Source organism: Silene latifolia, chromosome 3 (genome assembly GCF_048544455.1).
Source record: "Silene latifolia isolate original U9 population chromosome 3, ASM4854445v1, whole genome shotgun sequence".
NCBI lineage: Eukaryota > Viridiplantae > Streptophyta > Magnoliopsida > Caryophyllales > Caryophyllaceae > Silene > Silene latifolia.
This window is the reverse complement of record NC_133528.1, coordinates 41,556,897-41,574,680: the sequence shown is the minus strand read 5'-3', so window position 1 is coordinate 41,574,680 and position 17,784 is coordinate 41,556,897. Positions and strand designations below refer to the sequence as shown.

General features: G+C 41.0%; 1 non-coding gene across 1 annotated transcript; it reads left to right on the top strand.

The window, feature by feature from the left end:
- The first annotated feature begins 4,098 nt into the window (after positions 1-4,098).
- LOC141650820 (small nucleolar RNA R71) lies at positions 4,099-4,206 on the top strand. The gene has a single exon (XR_012546833.1). It is a non-coding gene; the product is annotated as a small nucleolar RNA R71 (small nucleolar RNA).
- Positions 4,207-17,784: the final 13,578 nt, after the last annotated feature.

Sequence of the window (17,784 nt, the reverse complement as noted above, 5' to 3'; positions counted from 1 at the left end):
GCATCATTGGTAGGAGTAGCAATTGCCTCTACCCATTTAGAGACATAATCAACGGCAACCAAAATATACCGATTCCCTTTTGAGGAAGGAAACGGTCCTTGATAATCTATGCCCCAAACATCGAACACCTCTACTTCCAAGATTCCATTTAGAGGCATCTCGTGTCTTCTTGATATGGAACACGTCCTTTGGCAAGCATCACAAGCCATCACGAAATTTTTGGCATCTTGGAACATGGTTGTCCAATAGAAGCCGGATTGCAACACCTTTGCAACGGTCTTGGATGGTCCATGATGACCACCATAAGGAGAAGAATGGCATCCTTCTAGCACCCCTTTCACATCCCATTGTGGGACACATCTCCGGAATAGCCCATCGGAGCAATGTTTGAACAAATGTGGATCATCCCATAGGAAGAACTTGGCATCATGTAAGAACTTCTTCCTTTGTTGATATGAAAGGTTGGGTGGCAATTCTCTTCCAACTAGGTAGTTGGCTATGTCGGCATACCAAGGAGTATTGGCTTCCAACATCATTAGAACATCGTCGACGAACGAATCATCAATAGGTAACTCAATACCTCCATCCTTGAACTTCAAACGGGATAAGTGATCGGCAACAACATTTTCGGCCCCCTTCTTGTCTTTAATCTCAAGATCAAATTCTTGCAAGAGCAAGATCCATCTTATCAACCTTGGCTTGGCTTCTTGTTTGGCTAGGAGATGCTTCAATGCGGCATGATCGGTATGAACAATGACTTTGGAACCAATCAAGTAAGAGCGGAATTTGTCTAAGGCATAGACAATGGCAAGTAGCTCTTTCTCCGTCGTGGCATAATTGATTTGAGCCGCATCCAAGGTTTTGCTAGCGTAGTAGATAGCATGGAGAACCTTGTCCTTTCTTTGTCCTAGCACGGCACCTACCGCATAGTCACTTGCATCACACATGATTTCGAATGGTAAGTGCCAATCCGGTGATTGGATGATAGGTGTGGAAATCAAAGCCTTCTTGATCCTATTAAAAGACTCAAGACAATCGTTAGTAAACACAAAGGGTGAATCTTTTAAAAGAAGCTCCGTAAGGGGTTTGGCAATCTTAGAAAAATCTTTAATAAAATGGCGGTAGAAACCCGCATGGCCCAAGAAACTCCTTACACTCTTCACATTTACCGGTGGGTGTAGTTTCTCAATAACTTGGACCTTAGCACGATCCACTTCAATTCCTCTTTCCGAAACAATATGACCAAGTACCACTCCTTCATTTACCATGAAGTGGCACTTTTCCCAATTCAACACCAAATCAACTTCTTCACAACGCTTCAAAACTTTGGACAAGTTATTCAAACAAGCATCAAAAGAAGAACCATAGACACTAAAATCATCCATAAACACCTCCATAATAGACTCAATGTAGTCGGAAAAGATGCTTATCATGCAACGTTGGAAAGTGGTGGGGGCATTACAAAGACCAAAAGGCATTCTACGGTAGGCAAATGTACCATAGGGACATGTAAACGTGGTCTTCTCTTGGTCATCCGGGTGAATGGGTATTTGAAAGAACCCGGAATAACCATCTAGGTAGCAAAAGTATTTGTGACATGCCAACCTTTCCAACATTTGGTCAATAAAAGGTAATGGGTAGTGGTCTTTCTTGGTGGCTAGATTTAGCCTCCTATAGTCAATGCACATTCTCCAACCCGTCACAATTCTAGTTGGAATTAACTCATTTTTATCATTTTTGACTACGGTGGTTCCTCCTTTCTTAGGAAGCACTTGGACCGGACTCACCCATTTAGAATCGGAAATCGCATAGATAATTCCCGCATCTAACAATTTAAGCACTTCCTTTTTGACCACTTCTTGCATGTTAGGATTTAGTCGTCTTTGACCTTGAACACATGGTTTATGATCTTCCTCAAGATTGATTCGGTGCATGCAAAATTCGGGACTTATGCCTTTTAAATCGTCAAGTTTATAACCAATGGCTTTCTTGTGAGACCTCAAGACATGAAGCATTTTAGCCAATTGACTCTCATCTAATTTAGCACTAACGATTACCGGGCACATCCCCTCATTATCAAGAAAAGCATACCTCAAATTGGAAGGAAGGGGCTTAAGCTCGGGTTTTTGTACCTCAACATCTTGGGGTGTAGCAACCAAGCCTATAAAGTGTGAGCTCTCCTCCAATGATAGCTCCTCTCCATCCAATTCTTGCTCCAAAGCATCAATCTCCTCATTTCCAATCTCATCGTCACCTGCAAATGATTCTAAAAGCAAGAGTGCCTCCAAGGGATCTTTAGACAAAGATCGAGGTGTAGAGTCTTCTATAACAATGTCAACAACATCCAAAATGTCAATAGAGTAACAAGACTCTTCTATCATAGGACTCTTCATGGCACTATTCAAATTATATGTGACCTTATCGTCACCCACTTCCAATGTAATTTTACCGTTCTTGACATCGATCAACGCACCCGCGGTGTGTAAAAATGGTCTTCCCAAAATGATTGGGATTTGGGCATCTTCGGCCATGTCAAGAACAATAAAATCAACCGGAATGAAAAACTTACCAACCTTAACGGGAACATCCTCCAAAACTCCCAAAGGGCGTTTTATAGAACGGTCCGCCATTTGCAATGTGACACTAGTGCACTTTAAGACTCTCATATTAAGCTTAGCACAAATAGAGTAAGGTATTACACTCACACTAGCACCTAAATCGCATAAAGCTTTATCAATTTGGTAGGTACCAATTGTGCATGGAATAGAAAAGCTACCGGGATCTTTTAACTTAGGAGGGGACTTGTTTTTCAAAAGAGCACTCACCTCGGCGGTGAGAGCTATTGTTTCAACCTCATCAAAAGTCCTCTTCCTAGTTAAAATGTCTTTCATGAACTTAGTGTAAGACGGAATTTGAGTGATTAATTCGGTAAAAGGAACGGTTACCTGTAAATTATTCACAACTTCCATGAATTTACCGAATTGGGAATTCTTTTGATGCTTTGCCAATCTATGAGGAAATGGCACTTTGACTTTTTCCGGAATCTTTGCTTCAACATCTTTCTTTGGAGGAGTATCCTCCACTTCCTTGTCTTTCTCAACAACAACAAGTGGGTCATCCACTTTCTTTGGGATTTCTTCAATTGCCTTATCATTTGGAGAGACCTCTAACTCAACAAGTACCTCCTCATCATCTTTGGGCATGGATGGCCCATCATATTTCGTACCACTTCATAAGGAGATAGCATTAAGGGTAGCATGTGGTTACTCACCTTGAGGGGGTAGTTGACCCGATTTCCTTGAAGAGCTAAAAGAGGCCAATTGAGCCATTTGTTGCTCCAACATTTTGATTGCGGCATTTTGAGCTTGCTCATTATTTTGGATTTGAGCCAACAATTCCTTTTGCATACGGATTATCAAGCCCTCAAGCTTACCTCCCTCTTGGTTATTTTGTTGGGCATTTTGTTGTGGAGGTTGAGTTTGTTGGAAATTGTTTTGTGGGGGCCTTTGTTGATTTTGATACCCCGGTGGAGGGATATATTTTTGTTGTTGAGGGACATAGGCATTTTGTTGTGGTGGGGGTTGTGGTTGAGGATTTAGCACATTGTTGCTTCTATAAGACATATTCGGGTGGAATTTTGAGTTTGGATTATATGTATTTGAGAACGTACCCGGTGGATAAACATTTTGTGCATTTTGTCTTAAAGCTAAAAAGGCATTTACCTCTTCAATGGGAGTTTGGCAATGAGCGGCATAATGACCCGCACCTCCGCAACCTTCACACACAACGATTTGGCTTGTTGAGGACATGGCATTGACTTGTTGAATGGAATCTCTAGCATCCCTCTCCGCCAATTGTTGTTGGAGCAAAGCAATTTGAGCTAGCAAAACAGAGTTGTTAGAGGATTCTTCTTTACCTTTAGATGGCACAACTCGAGAATTGACATATTGGGCGTCATGGATCGCCATAGATTCGATCGTGGAATGAGCAAGATCGGTGTCAATTTGATCAAACCTCCCATTGTTGGCGGAATCAAGAATCCTTCGGAACTCGGCACAACATCCATTGTAGAATGTTATTGCTAGAAACCAATCATCTAGCCCAAGATGTGGGCATTGCCTTTGAAGCTCTTTGTACCTCTCCCAAGCATCATATAAGCTCTCAAGAGCTTGTTGACGGAATCCGGTGATTTGGCTCCTCAAGGTTTGAGTTTTCTCCGGTGGAAAAAACTTTTGGTAAAAAGCAAGAGCCAACGTCTCCCAATTGGTGATTCCCAAGGTGGTGCGGTCAAGGCTATTGATCCAAAGCTTGGCCTTGTCCTTCAAAGAGAAAGGGAAAAGTATTTCCCTTATTTGGGCTTGGGTGACGCCCGTTTACCGGATCATGGAGCAATAGTCACAAAAGTTTTGCACATGCAAATTGGGATCCTCCAAAGGACTTCCTCCAAAGGACTTCCTCCAAATTGCTTTCTCTCCACAAGGCTAATAAAAGCCGGTTTGATCTCGAAGTCCGGCGCGGTGATTTGAGTGGTTGTGATTCCGGCCGGAAGCATAGCCGTGGTGGGCTTTGAGTGATCGGAAAGTCTCACCATCTTTTTGGTAGTAGATGGTGATGGTGGTGGAGATGATGAACTTGAAACCTCCTCCTCTTCAAGGGCTTCTAGATCGTCTAAGTAAGACTTTCTAGCACTTTCAACTTGTATGGGAGAAGTGGTTTCTTTCACTTCCCTCCAAAAACGTCGTCTTCTCCTAAATGTTTTCTCGGGATCGGAATCCGGTGAAAGCAATTCTCCACTACGAGAGGACCTGGGCATAAGACAACAATTTCTAGAGAAGTGAAAGGTAACGGTCTCAAGGAACAAGTGTTCCCCAAGACAAAGGGAAACAAGATAAAAATCGACAATTCAAAAAGCAATAAAACCATTTCCCCGGCAACGGCGCCAAAATTTGATAGGCTCTATCGCGTACCTATGCAAAGATAATTTCCCGACACAATTTAATGTAGTAATAGGGGTCGAACACAAGCAAACGGGAATTACATAGTGAATTGCTATGGGTAGATTTTTATCAAGGTCGATTACGATTTAGGTTTGGTTTGTTTGGTTTGATGATTAATGAAAAATTGCAATGTAAATAATATGATAAAAGATAGTCTAAAGGGTTCGGGTCACTCATGCAAAGGTAAACATATGAACATGATAAACTTGATACTAATAATGTTGTCAATTGCTTAGGCTTAAAGATACCCACCTTACGGCATTAGTATCAACCATAGACCGGGTCCTAGAAAAACTCTCGTCCATGACTAGGTCGTCCTACCACACATGCTTAGTCTAATTCAATTCCATGCCTCTCGACTTTAGAACGAATGAACAAATATAATCTATGACTACGGCCGATAATCAAAGATTAAGCGTAACAAAACAAGCATGTGATGGAAACAATTGATCAATATTATTATGAACTTTATTTAATCATATTATATGTTTGATTTTGCATGGCTCCCCTAGCCTTTAGACTAGAGAATTTAGCTACTCATACTAAGATGTAAAATGTAAACTAATTTGTAAGAAATGTTGAACATGGTTATATGAATTATACTAATTAGGTGATATAACATATGAAAAGAGCAAAACTAAATAAATATGAAATATTTGACTATGATAACTATGTGATAACTAAAGTAATGATTTAAATTGTAAACTTGTAATAAGAAATACCTTATAAAGGAGGACTTGTATGGAAGAACAACCAACTAATAACCAAAAGATTGAATTACAAATGCTTGAGAATCTCTTGAAATACAATGTGTTGAAAGATTAACTAAGGAATGCTTAAACAACTTAAACGTGAAATGAAAACTAATAAGAGAAAACTTATAATGCTTGAGGCTTAATGTAGTAAACTTGGACGTAAAAATGGGATGCCAAAAACCTAGGAATGCCTCTCCTATTTATAGGAGAGGAGGGGAAAAACGTAATAACCAACGAGCATGCAACCCCGATCGGGGTTGGGCGGCCCCGATCGGGGCCGTGTGTTCCTCGGTATTTTGCCTTAACTCCTCTCTTAATTCCTTGGAGAATCCTATGTGGGTGATTAAATGTGCGATTAATCACCCGGTTAATGCTTGCATTTGGCATCTTAAGATCTTTTGGAATCCCATGCTTTCCCCTTGACTTTTGATTTGCAATTTGGGCTTGACTTGGATGTTTGATCTCATTTGTATTTTGCTAATTGATCCAACAAATTCTCATGCAAAAATCCATGCAACATCCAATCCTTAGTCCATTTGGTCTTCTTTCCTCTTAGCTTGCAATTTCTAGTACTTTGTAGTTATTTTAGCTCCAAAAAGCTTATTCCCTACAAAATATGTTAAAGTATCCAAAACAACTAGAAATGCAAATATTAGCTATAAAACACTCAAGATAAGTGCTAAAGACATGTAAAATCAAGCTAATATAGGGGGTTAAAATGTATAAAATATGCACTTATCAGTGGTTTTGGGGCCACATATGGTGCAAGATATGATTGAGCAAGTTCACCTGATCCGCCAGAAGATGAAAGCAGCTCGGGACCGACAAAAGAGTTACGCGGATTTGCATTGCAGGGACATTGAGTTCGCGGTAGGTGACAAGGTCCTTTTGAAAGTGTCACCTATGGAGAAGTAATGAGGTTTGGTAAGAGAAGGAAGTTGAGTCAGAAGTTTGTCGGCCCTTATGAGATTCTAGACCGAGTAGGTGAAGTAGCTTATCGGCAGCTTTACCACCATCGCTTGATCGGGTTCACAATGTCTTTCATGTATCACAACTCCGAAAGTATGTGAGTGATCCATCACATGTGCTTGATGTTGTGTGGACACAACCATCCGCGTCGCGCGCACCCGCGCGTTTGTTTTGAGGCGGCGGCACTTCTCCCATGGAATTTCGGCGCGAGGGCTCAAGCACGTCATGGGCCATTACCGATTTGTAAGGCATTGAAACCGGTGAAAGGTTTGACCAGCCTGCATATGTGGAGTCAAGACACAAAGTAGTGACATGAACACTAAGATATTTGTTACCCTTATCATTCTATGTCTAGAATGACTCTCGTGATGCCAATAAACACGAATGTTCACAGAGATCTTGAGTAAGGGGTGAGGGTACGTATTAGGAAGCTCGTTTATTTTAACACCTAATCTCGCCCTCCTCGATAGCAGCCTGTACTAATGATCAGGGAAGTTGTTTATACTCGATTTGTTATCAATTCTATGCATGCAATGCAACGTCCACGTTTTAATCCTAGCATGTGAATATTAACTATGTCGGTTGACAGGCAATTTAGCACTCAATTGGGTCGAAGTTGGAAATTAGATTAATTACATATGAATTGCCAAGCAAATAAATCATACAAGAGCAATATGAAATAAGAAATAAATTACAATTGAGTTACAATGGACAACTTGAATTTACGTCACAAGTACGCTCGAAAACGGAAGGGTTTGAAAAGAAGATAAAAGAAACGAATTTTAAAATATGAAACTACGTCGAATTATTAGTGAAAATACAAAATAATAGTAGATTAACAACCTAAGCTAAGGCTACGTCTAAACGAGATGAGTTCAGAGGCAGAAACCACCTCAGAACAGGCGCAATATCTGCTGCGTCCTATAAAAGAGGCGCATCAGACCGTGCGTCTGTTCTTGAGTTGGGTTCTGATTGTGAATGTCAAACTTGTTAAATCGTTACTGTTCGTTGGTTAATTAACGTTAATTATAGTTATATAACTCGAGTAAAAGTGATTTAATCGTATTACGTGTGTATAAAACCGTCATAAAGTGATGAAAGCGAGTTAAGAATGAAATATTACAAGTTATGGTTATTTACGATGTCGGAATCGATTTATACAAAACATGAACTAGAGACGATTGAAAGCAAAACAAAATAAAATCTGAAAAATAAAGATTATTATGTACAAAAGACGAATTGCAGGGACTTCACATAGATGAATTGAATCTCTAAAATCCGGGTTTGAATTTGTGACGAAAACCCGCAAATATTAGTTACAAGGGATTTAAGTCGGAAGAGATTAAAAAAGATTGACAAAACAAGACTTATAAACTGGAAATATGAAAATTGAAATGAAAAAAAAAAGAAAGAATATAAAAGAAATGGATACTCGATGAAGAAGAACAACAATAGCAGCAGAGAAGCAACCTCTGGAAGAGGCGCAGCAAATGCTGCGACTATTCCAGAAGGCGCATCTGCTGATACGTTTCTTTTAGGACTTCTTTCGTTGTTGTTTTGAAAACTAGGTTTGAAAAGATGATTTTGAAAACGGTTTTGAGCATACTTGTGATATAAACTCGTACATTAATTAATACAAAATGAAGTACAATAAATAAAATTGGGATTTACACCCTTAGACTTACATGTTTGACGAAGCGAGATTAACTAAGTTGTCGTTTTAGTGATTGCTCGACTCAATGCAATATGAAAGTGCTCTCTTAAGAGGATTTAGAATAAATTGATTGAGTTGATTAAAGTGTAGTGGTAAAATTTGTCCGTCTATGCAACATGACTCGTACTCAGAATGATCCGTGCTTACGTGGTCGCGTAGAGCAAGCACATAGGCGTCGAAAAGTAAGAGCGCGGTCTTATAATGCAAAGGGAGAAGAGAAGGGCGGACACTCGCGTGAAAAATATGTGAGGCGGAGGCCTCTATTTATACTAATCATGTGAAGGAATTATGGTAAAAGTAGGATTAGGAAAGAAATCCGGAAGAAATCTGAAAACTTGAGAAAAAGCAGCCCAGGAAGAGGCGCAGAAGGAACTGCGATCCTTCCAAGAGGTGCAGTACCTGCTGCGTTCTCTCTTGGGCAGTTTCCTCTCAGCAAGGAAGATTTCCGTGGTTTTATTTTGGAATTAGGGAAGATGTATGCTTCCTTATTCCTCAACGTAGATATTTTCGTGATAAAAGATAAGATTTAGGAATAATACTCCGGAAAATTCCAGAATATTCCGACTCGGTTTTAAGACGATTTAGATAATGGAAGCGGTTTTTGACCCGGACTCCAAATGAATTCTAATTACTGTCAAAACAACCGTATCGCCACGTAGATCACGACCATGAGGTTGACTCGACTTTTTGAGCTATCACGTATCGAGGAACTTATGAAATGTCATAAATCGCTCCGCATGATTAACATGTGGCCCAATCATCACTGGGTGGCTGGCCGGAGATTCGGAAATGAGGTGTCTACAGAGCCCTCACTTTGACTGAGGCTTGGATAAGGTAAAAGTCAAAGTATAGCCTCCAGGTCAATCGAAGATTACAACTTGAAGACTATGGCGACGCGAGGCGGCTCAAGGGGTCTGAGCCAAAAACCTGTCGTCGGGAACATTTTAGAGTCTGTCGACTATCGAGGAGGGTCCTTTAATGTCCTTTAGACTATGTGAGGAAGCTCGCCAGCCATAAGAAGAAACCATACCTGAGATGTAGGCGAACTGGAACTTTATGGCGAAATCGTATGATGTCGATGGACAGAGAAGGGACTTTCAAAGGACCACTAAGCAAACTTGACGTTATAGAGGAGCGAAACTTTCCGAGAACGGTTGAAGCAACGAAACTTTCTGAGAGCCGCTAATAATAATTATTATTTTGGTTGAAGGCGAGACTTTTCGAGAAGCGCTGGAGAATAATTGACTTGGTAGAAGGCGAGACTTTCCGAGAAACGCTGATAAAACTTGATTCCGTAAAAGGGCGAGACTTTCTGAGAAACGTTGAGAAAAGACAGGATTTTCCGAGAACTGCTGTCAATCATTTAGTTTGGTAGAAGGCGAGAGTTTCCGAGAAACGCTGAAGAATAATTGACTTGTAGAAGGTGAATCTTTCTAAGAACTGCTAGATAATAATCGTTTTGTAGAAGGTGGATCTTTTCGAGAACCAAATGCTTGAGATAAAACAAGACTTTCCGAGAACCATGGATAGTTAATTTGCATGGAACTTGTATTAAAGAAATACATGGGCTGTATAGCGGTAACGAACTCTCGCCGGGGAATAAAATATTGCAACCGCTGGGGAGAATATAGATTTATTGGGTGAAGAAATACGCCCGTAGGAAATATACGGAGTAAAACTTCCCCTAGCTAGAAGAAATATCCAAAAGCGGGAAAATATGGGGTTAAGGTCCGCAAATAACGGACTTGTAACTGATGTAAGGAAAAGCTGATGTGAAACCTGATGGGGATTAGGCGCAGCAGAGAACGGGCCTAGGGAAGAGGCGCAGCAAACACTGTGTTTTCTCCCGCGCTTGTCCGTGCCTGAGTAAAACAGAAATCAGCGCTAGTTCTTATCATTTTAAACCAAAACTTCTTCTTCTTCTTCTTCTTCTTCTTCTTCTTCTTCTTCTTCTTCTTCTTCTTCTTCTCGACAAAACCCGCATACCAAACCATACTTCACAAAAATTTGATCAAAATTCGCCACAAAGTATGACAAATCCAGGTATGTATCTCGCCCTTACTTTTATTTGCATTTGTAGTTTGAATTAGATAGAAAAATTTAGGGTTTTTAATGCCCAAAATAGTCAAAAATTTGGGGGTTCCGTCCCAAATGAATTTGGCCCTTGAAATTGACATTAGAAATGCGTAATTGAACATGCTAGGAGCATAACCACATATTCATTTCGAATTTTCGTTGAGTTTTGATGAAATGAGACCAAAATAAGACGATCTTTGCTAAACCGCTTCAAAGGGCTCGAAAATGGCCTTAAACTAATCGAATTTCGATGAAACTTGATGTTTTGGAACCCTTGGATGATGGGTAAACTTTCTATCATGTCGGATTTTTGGTTTGTGATAGGTCTTTCGGGACACTTTTGTATGGGTTTTGGCCATAGTAGCGAAATAAAGCCGAAATTTCGGATCGTAGCCATGACTAAGCTTAGTTTAGATACGTAGAAACGTAATTTTATCACTTTAGTCGACTTGCTTGATCGTAGGGCTCGAGAAAATGGCTAGAAAAAACGACTTAAAATAGCCTCTAAATGCTTTGATTTGATATGTTTTACAGAGGACATACCTTCTACATCGGGGCGAGACCCTATAGAGGTGGATGTTGATCCCCTTACGACCATGGTGGTTCACATGGGGGAAATGGAGGAAGAGGGAGAGGCGGCCAAGAGGGTCAACGTGAGGAGGAAGGGGCGTCAGCTGGTGCCTGCGCCTCAGTGGGCTGATAAATGGGATGGCCGACATCTCATTTGGGCAGCAGAGAGTCACTTATCATTCCGTGTGGCACGAAGCATGGTGAGATTTCAATTTTTGTCTTACATTGTATTAAGTCTTTCTTTATATTATATGCTTTTACTTAGCTAATAAGCTAATAAATTCATTTGAAAATGCAGAAGACCGGGAATATGAGGTCATTTTCCGGGTACATGACCATGATGGAGGCCTACGAGAATCTGTCGGAGGAGGAGAAGGCGATCATCGAGCATAGGGCCTTCAGATCCTTGGTGAGGGGCTGGCAAGAGATCAAGGGGAAGAAGATTCGGGCCAACATGTGCCTGATTCGAGCTTTCCTGGATCGCTTCTTGGACACGACCTCGACTTTCCATAAGACTTTTGGAGAGTTCAGGGTTACTTTGGAGGACTACGGCATGATCTATGGCCTGCCATGTGGAGAGAAGCCGATAGTGTGGCCTGTGACGACCGTGAGAGCGAATTCAGCCGAGGCTAGGGGTTTCATCGGCTTGGAACTTGGCCAAGTCTGCGGCTAGGGTAGCTGGTTTGGTTCCGTAAGACTTCGGCAAGGGTGCAGATGACTACAGGTGGTGGTATTATGCCTCCTCCGCCGTGTACAGCTGAGCAGCGAGCCCGACTGTGGCTCTGGTGGTTTCTATCTTCGATTTACTTCGGAGACAAGGGGGGGAGGCTTTTGACGAAGCTTCTTCCTTTCCTTACTTACTTCAGTAGCCTGGGTCGTTTGGACTGGGTTACTCCTAGCTTCGCGGTCCTCATACGGTACATGAGGGCCATGGTTCGTCCCGAGCTGATGGAGAAGGGGACTTCTCCTGCTATTGTCAGTCCAGGTCTCATTTTGGAGGTATGAACCATCTTTTCTTTTATGAATTTTTTGAATTTTAGAAATGATAAAATACGTCACAATTGAAAGATCATTTAATTAAAATAGAAAGTGGATAATAATGAAGGATCATTTTGAATATGAATCGAAGTAAATATTTTGAAAATTTATTTGAAATGAATTTGAATTACTGGAATTAGAGATTAATTGAAATAAATAGGCAATGAAAGATCATTTTGAATATGATTTGAGTTATTGGAGGGTTGAATGATAGATCATTTTTGAAGAGAAAATGGAATTTTGGGGAAAATTGAACGGAATAAAAGATTATTCTTGAACGCACGATTATAAACGAATGATCATTTCTTCTTTCAGGCGTGGGTGTACTCGTACTTTCCTGGCTTTGCTCCCAAGAGGGTTGCGGACGTGGTGAGGAAGTACCCCGTAGTTAGAGACTGGATCATGTGTCAGCAGAAGAGCCAACGGTCTTCTTATGACACCTGCAGGAAGGGTGTCAACGTTGTGCAACTTGACAGTGTAAGAACTTTTACCTTACTTTCGATTTTATTTACCTTTCTTGAATAGTTGTGATCATAGGAATGACCCTCGGTATCCATTTCAGTGGGTGCCGAGACCTTCGAAGGACTATGTTGGCGCTCCAACTTTTTTAGGTGACCTTCTCCGACCTAGCAGTTCGAGTAGGCTGCTTCTGGCGACGGCCATGGGACCTGTGTGGCACCTGGGTAAGCGGTTGGCTCGGCAGTGCCTTCGTGACGCTTTTATGGTTCCCATCGATCCTTCATGGACGATGTTCATGGAGCCTTCAAAGGCTGAGAGGACGGCTTGGCTTGTAGGAGTGAGCGACGACACTCTTTTCCTTCCCGAGCTTGAGTACTCGGAGTTTGTGCGGAGGAGCCTGGCGTACTGGCCGATCACCATAAGTATACCCTTTTTCTTAACCATTTAAAACGATGAATATAGCTTGGAAATGATAATTTTGACTTTGCATGAGATCTAGGTGGCGGGCATCGAGCCCCCAGCTTTTGCCGAGACGTTGGAGTACCCAGGGCCGGCAGGTACGACGGTGCTGATGGAGATCCCGTCTTTTACTGAAATGGTGACAGTGGCTGGACTCGATGAGTGGCAGTACATCGTGAAGAGGGTAAGCCCCAGTTTAGACTGTCTTTTCCCTCTTTTGAAGTGATCGTGTAAGAACACGGTATTATCCTGGTTTATTATTGAAATGTAGGTGGCACCGTCGAGGCACGCAGAGTTGTGGAGGATGGCCAACCGGCTGTGAGCGATGGTTGTGGAGGCTCTTTCAAGTGGCACGAGTCTGAAGGTATGAACCTCCATTTCTTTCTTTCTTGATAAGCATGAATATTTGAAGTACTTTCGGAGTGTTTGCTTTTCTATGCCTTGTTTACTGTTACTTATCAGCCTTCTCTTCCTTTCAGAGGGAGCGTGAGCTAGACAAGTCACACGAGGAGATGGCTCGCTTGTGGAGGGAGTTAGAGGTTCGAGATGCCGATATTGCCATTCTTGAGGCGATGGTGGAAGAGTTGAGGGATCGCCTGGCTGATCATCGTAGCTAGACTTGTATTTTCGTACATTTGTTTTGCTTTCGGGCATGAGCTCGAATTTTGTTGTACATATGAACGTTTTGATGTGTATATATGATGGCCTGCGAGCCATTTATTGCTGCTGGGTGTAAAATCTATCGTACCTGCAGGTTAGCTTGGAAAGAGGTTTGGAATTTTGACAGTTTACGTCATCATGCTGCCGAAATTCACATAGAAAATCGTAAATAGAACACATGTAACATAAAAACTGGCCTAAACAGCACAAAATGTAACTTGATCAAGTCGAAAAGAATGTATAAATAAAGAAAATGTAGAGAAAAAGAAAAAAAAAGTGCCCCATAGTGAGCAAAAAAAATGACTCGACGCGCGACACACAACGGGAGAGCTTCGCTTTAAAAAAATGAGAAAAAAAGTAAGTGTAAAGAAGTTGAAAATAAAAAGTGAGGGAGCGAAATGAGTTCCCAAAAGTAAAAAAAGAAATTAAATGAGTAAGTGTGCTTGTGACTAAATGTGAAATGATGATATCGTCTCGAAAAGTGAACCCGTGTTGGAATAGAATTCCGCAACGGAATCGGAGTAAAAATTTGGTAAGGAAATAAAAAATTTCATATTTTACCAAAATATATTCATATAGGAATAAGAAAGAATAGCTAAATCCAGAATAGGAAAGATCCTTGCGGAATTAGCAGGAAACTTGGCAGGGGAAGAGGCGCATCAAGAGCTACGGTGCTTCCAAAGGGCGCAGTGTCTACTGCGTTATCTCTCCAGCTGGTCTCTTCCTGAGCGAAATTAGAAAAGGCCGAATAGTATAAATAGAGGCCTCGGTTTAGCTTCTATTCTCACAATTCTTCCTTCTATTATTCCGTGACTCATCAAATATAACAATTCTCTCTAAAAAAATATTTCCAAAAAACGGATGCTTTGGAATCCCGACACAAAAAATGGACCAATCAATTTTCGAACGCGGAGAAGCATGACATGGACATTTTTGGATCGATCATCAGTATCAAACAAGTAAAAGTGGTAAGACCATTTCATTATGCTTGTCTTGAATATTGGAACCCGAATTATCATGTTTTCGCCTTTCCTGGAGGTGAAATTTGTCCTTTTCCCGAAGAATTTGCAGCAATTGGAGGGTGGGCTATAGAAAAACTTTCGGCCTTACCACCTAGTTCCCAAGAATATAAGAATAAATTTAGAGACCTTCTAGGATTGACCAAAGATGAAGTGGATTGTCTTGTAACCTCTAAGGGTCTACGAATGTTTGACTTTGTGGACCATTTTATAGATAGGGAGGACTCTTCTATTTCTTATACTGCATGGCGCAGGGCCTTTGGATGTTGGCTTCTTCATTGCTTTGTCTTAAAAGGCCATGTTGATGCGGAAATGAGAGGTGACCCGCGATTTTTGGGTATTATTGAGCAAATGAAACTGCGCAAGGATCTAACTTGCTTGGTATTAGGAGAGACTATCTTGGGGTTGGATAACCGAAAGGCGAACCGTATCTTGGAATTCCTATAATTGTATAGGTAAAATGCCTCCGTCTTCTTTTTATTTTCGTCCTTTTTACTTCTTTTTTTTGCCGTTTTTTTGTGTTTGTTTTTTTTTTTTTGGACGTAAGACGGGAAACATTAATACTTGTCTCCTTTTTGCAGATTCGGCTAATGGAAAGACAGCGATTGATCGAGCCCCTATTTGATGTGCCTGGATATCGATCACGACCGATCGTGATGAGGGCGAGGCTATATATGCTTGATTTTACTCGAGTTTGCAACTACTTGGAGAATAAACTAAAGAACGAAGGAGGTCCATTGATTAGATGGATCGTCGCTTGGTGGAACCTCAGGGCATTGACAGGAGTGTCAAATCTTGATCCTACTCGGTCTATTCGTATCTCAAGTATCAAGTTTATGGTCAAAATTTTCCCAGAGTGACTAATCAGGCAATTGGTATGAAACCGAAAATTCCCGAGCTTGATACCATTCCGCAGAATGCTTTGGCACACACTTCTGAGACCTGCCGTGAACGGGCATTGCGTTGGACCCAAAGGAACATGTGATTTATGCCTGTCCCTGTTGGTTCGTTGTGGGTGTCGGATTCTTATTTGCAGTGGGTCAAGGCCAACACCTCAGAAGAGCGCGAGAAGTTGAGAAAGCATGAGCTGATTGACTACAAGATCTGTGAAGTGGCGAAAGAGAACCAGAAATACTTGACCAAAGAAGAAGAAGAAGCTGGATTCCGAGTCGTCCGCCCGAAGAAGAAACCAAAGAATGTTCCTGTTGAGAAGATGATTATAGATTGAAATAGAAAGACTAGGCCTCGAGAAAGACCATTGGTGATTAAGTTAGAGATAATGCAAGAGCCTCCCCCTCGAGGTCGATACAAGAAGTATGACAAAAATGACAAAGGCAAAGGGAAGATGGAAGAATAGAAATAGCCTAAGTTCTTTATTAGTATTTATTATTTATTATTGTTGTAATAAATGGCGGGATTTTTAGAATCATAGCCTAGCATTTTATTTCAGCATTTTTATATATTATTTGACGTATTACTAATAAATGAATAAACTGATTGTTTTCAGTTAGGAACGTAAAATCAATTTCCTTTATTTATTCTTTCAAATTCCAAATGCCAAAGCAAATCTCTTTCTATTTACATTTTTTGATTAGAAATTGATTGGGTATCCTGTGAAGGATTGCCTACATATTCATTGAAAATGAAATCAAACCCAGAACGTAGTTCGAATTAGAAAATGTAAATGAATAAATGTCCCAAGCAAGAGCTTGTAATAAAAAGAGGAAATCAACATGGTGCTTTACTTACTCTTAGTAATGCATTTAAGTTATGTTGATGATACTGAGGATGAATAAAGAAAAATGTCAAAACACAAGAGCTAAGTGGCACGTATCTCGAGGTGTGGCTGGTGCTATGTATTACGTGTCGCAAGAGCGGCACGTGGATCCCGCGCGGCGCGTTTTTGAGGTCTATTCTAAGGGTAATATCGCTTGAGTTGGTCTAGATTAGTCAGATTTGAGAACTCATTCCCGTTTAAGTCTGTAATTCTAGCCGCACCCCCTAAGAGTATAGATATGACTAAATAAGAACCGGCCCAATTAGGTTTGAATTTCCCCCTTCAGTCGACTGGTAGAAGAGCTCGGACATATTTAAGCACTAGTTCTCCCTCCTTAAAGTTTCAGGGTTTGACTTTCTTATTGAAGGCTCTCCTAATTAATAGCTGATATGTTTGAACATTATGCAAGGCACGTAATCTTCGTTCGTCCAAGAGAACGAGTTCCTCATACCTGTCCCTATTCCATTCTACTTCCGGGATTTGGCTTTCGAGTAGAATACGTAGAGATGGGATCTCTAGCTCTACTGGTTGTACGACTTCCATACCATATGTTAGATAGAAAGGAGTAGCCCTAGTGGGTGTCCTGACGAAGGTTCGATATCCCCATAATGCAAAGGGTGTCTTGCTAGGCCAGTCTTGATATTTATCGATCATTTTCTTGAGGATCATGACGATATTTTTGTTGGCTGCCTCTACTGCACCATTAGTCTGATCAAATCGGTAGGGCGAAGAATGATGATGCTTGATTTTATAATTGGCCTACAACTGTTCGGTTTCAGCTTGAAAGTGGGACCCGTTATTGCTGATTATCTCATGTGGACACCCATATCGACAAATGATATTGGTTTGTATGAACTCAGCCACATGCTTAGATGTCAGAGCAGTATAAGATGCTCCTTCTACCCATTTCGTGAAGTGATCGATGGCTACTAAAATAAAACAATGAAAACTTGTCCCGGTTGGATTGATCTTCCCGATGATGTCAATTCCCTAAGTAGAAAACGGCCAAAGAGATGTCATCGTGTATAGTAGAGATGGTGGGACGTGTTGTACATTCCCGAAGATCTGGAAATTGTGACAATGTCTTACGTATTTGATGCAATCTATTTCCATCGTCATCCAATAGTATCCTTGACGCATGATTTTCTTTGCCATCATTGGTCCACCCATATGAGGACCGCATTCTCCATCATGGATTTATTCCATAACTTTCTTCGCTTTTGACTGATCAAGGCAAAGCAAAATGATGCCTTGTGGCGTTATCTTGTATAACTCCCCTTGTTTTAGGACA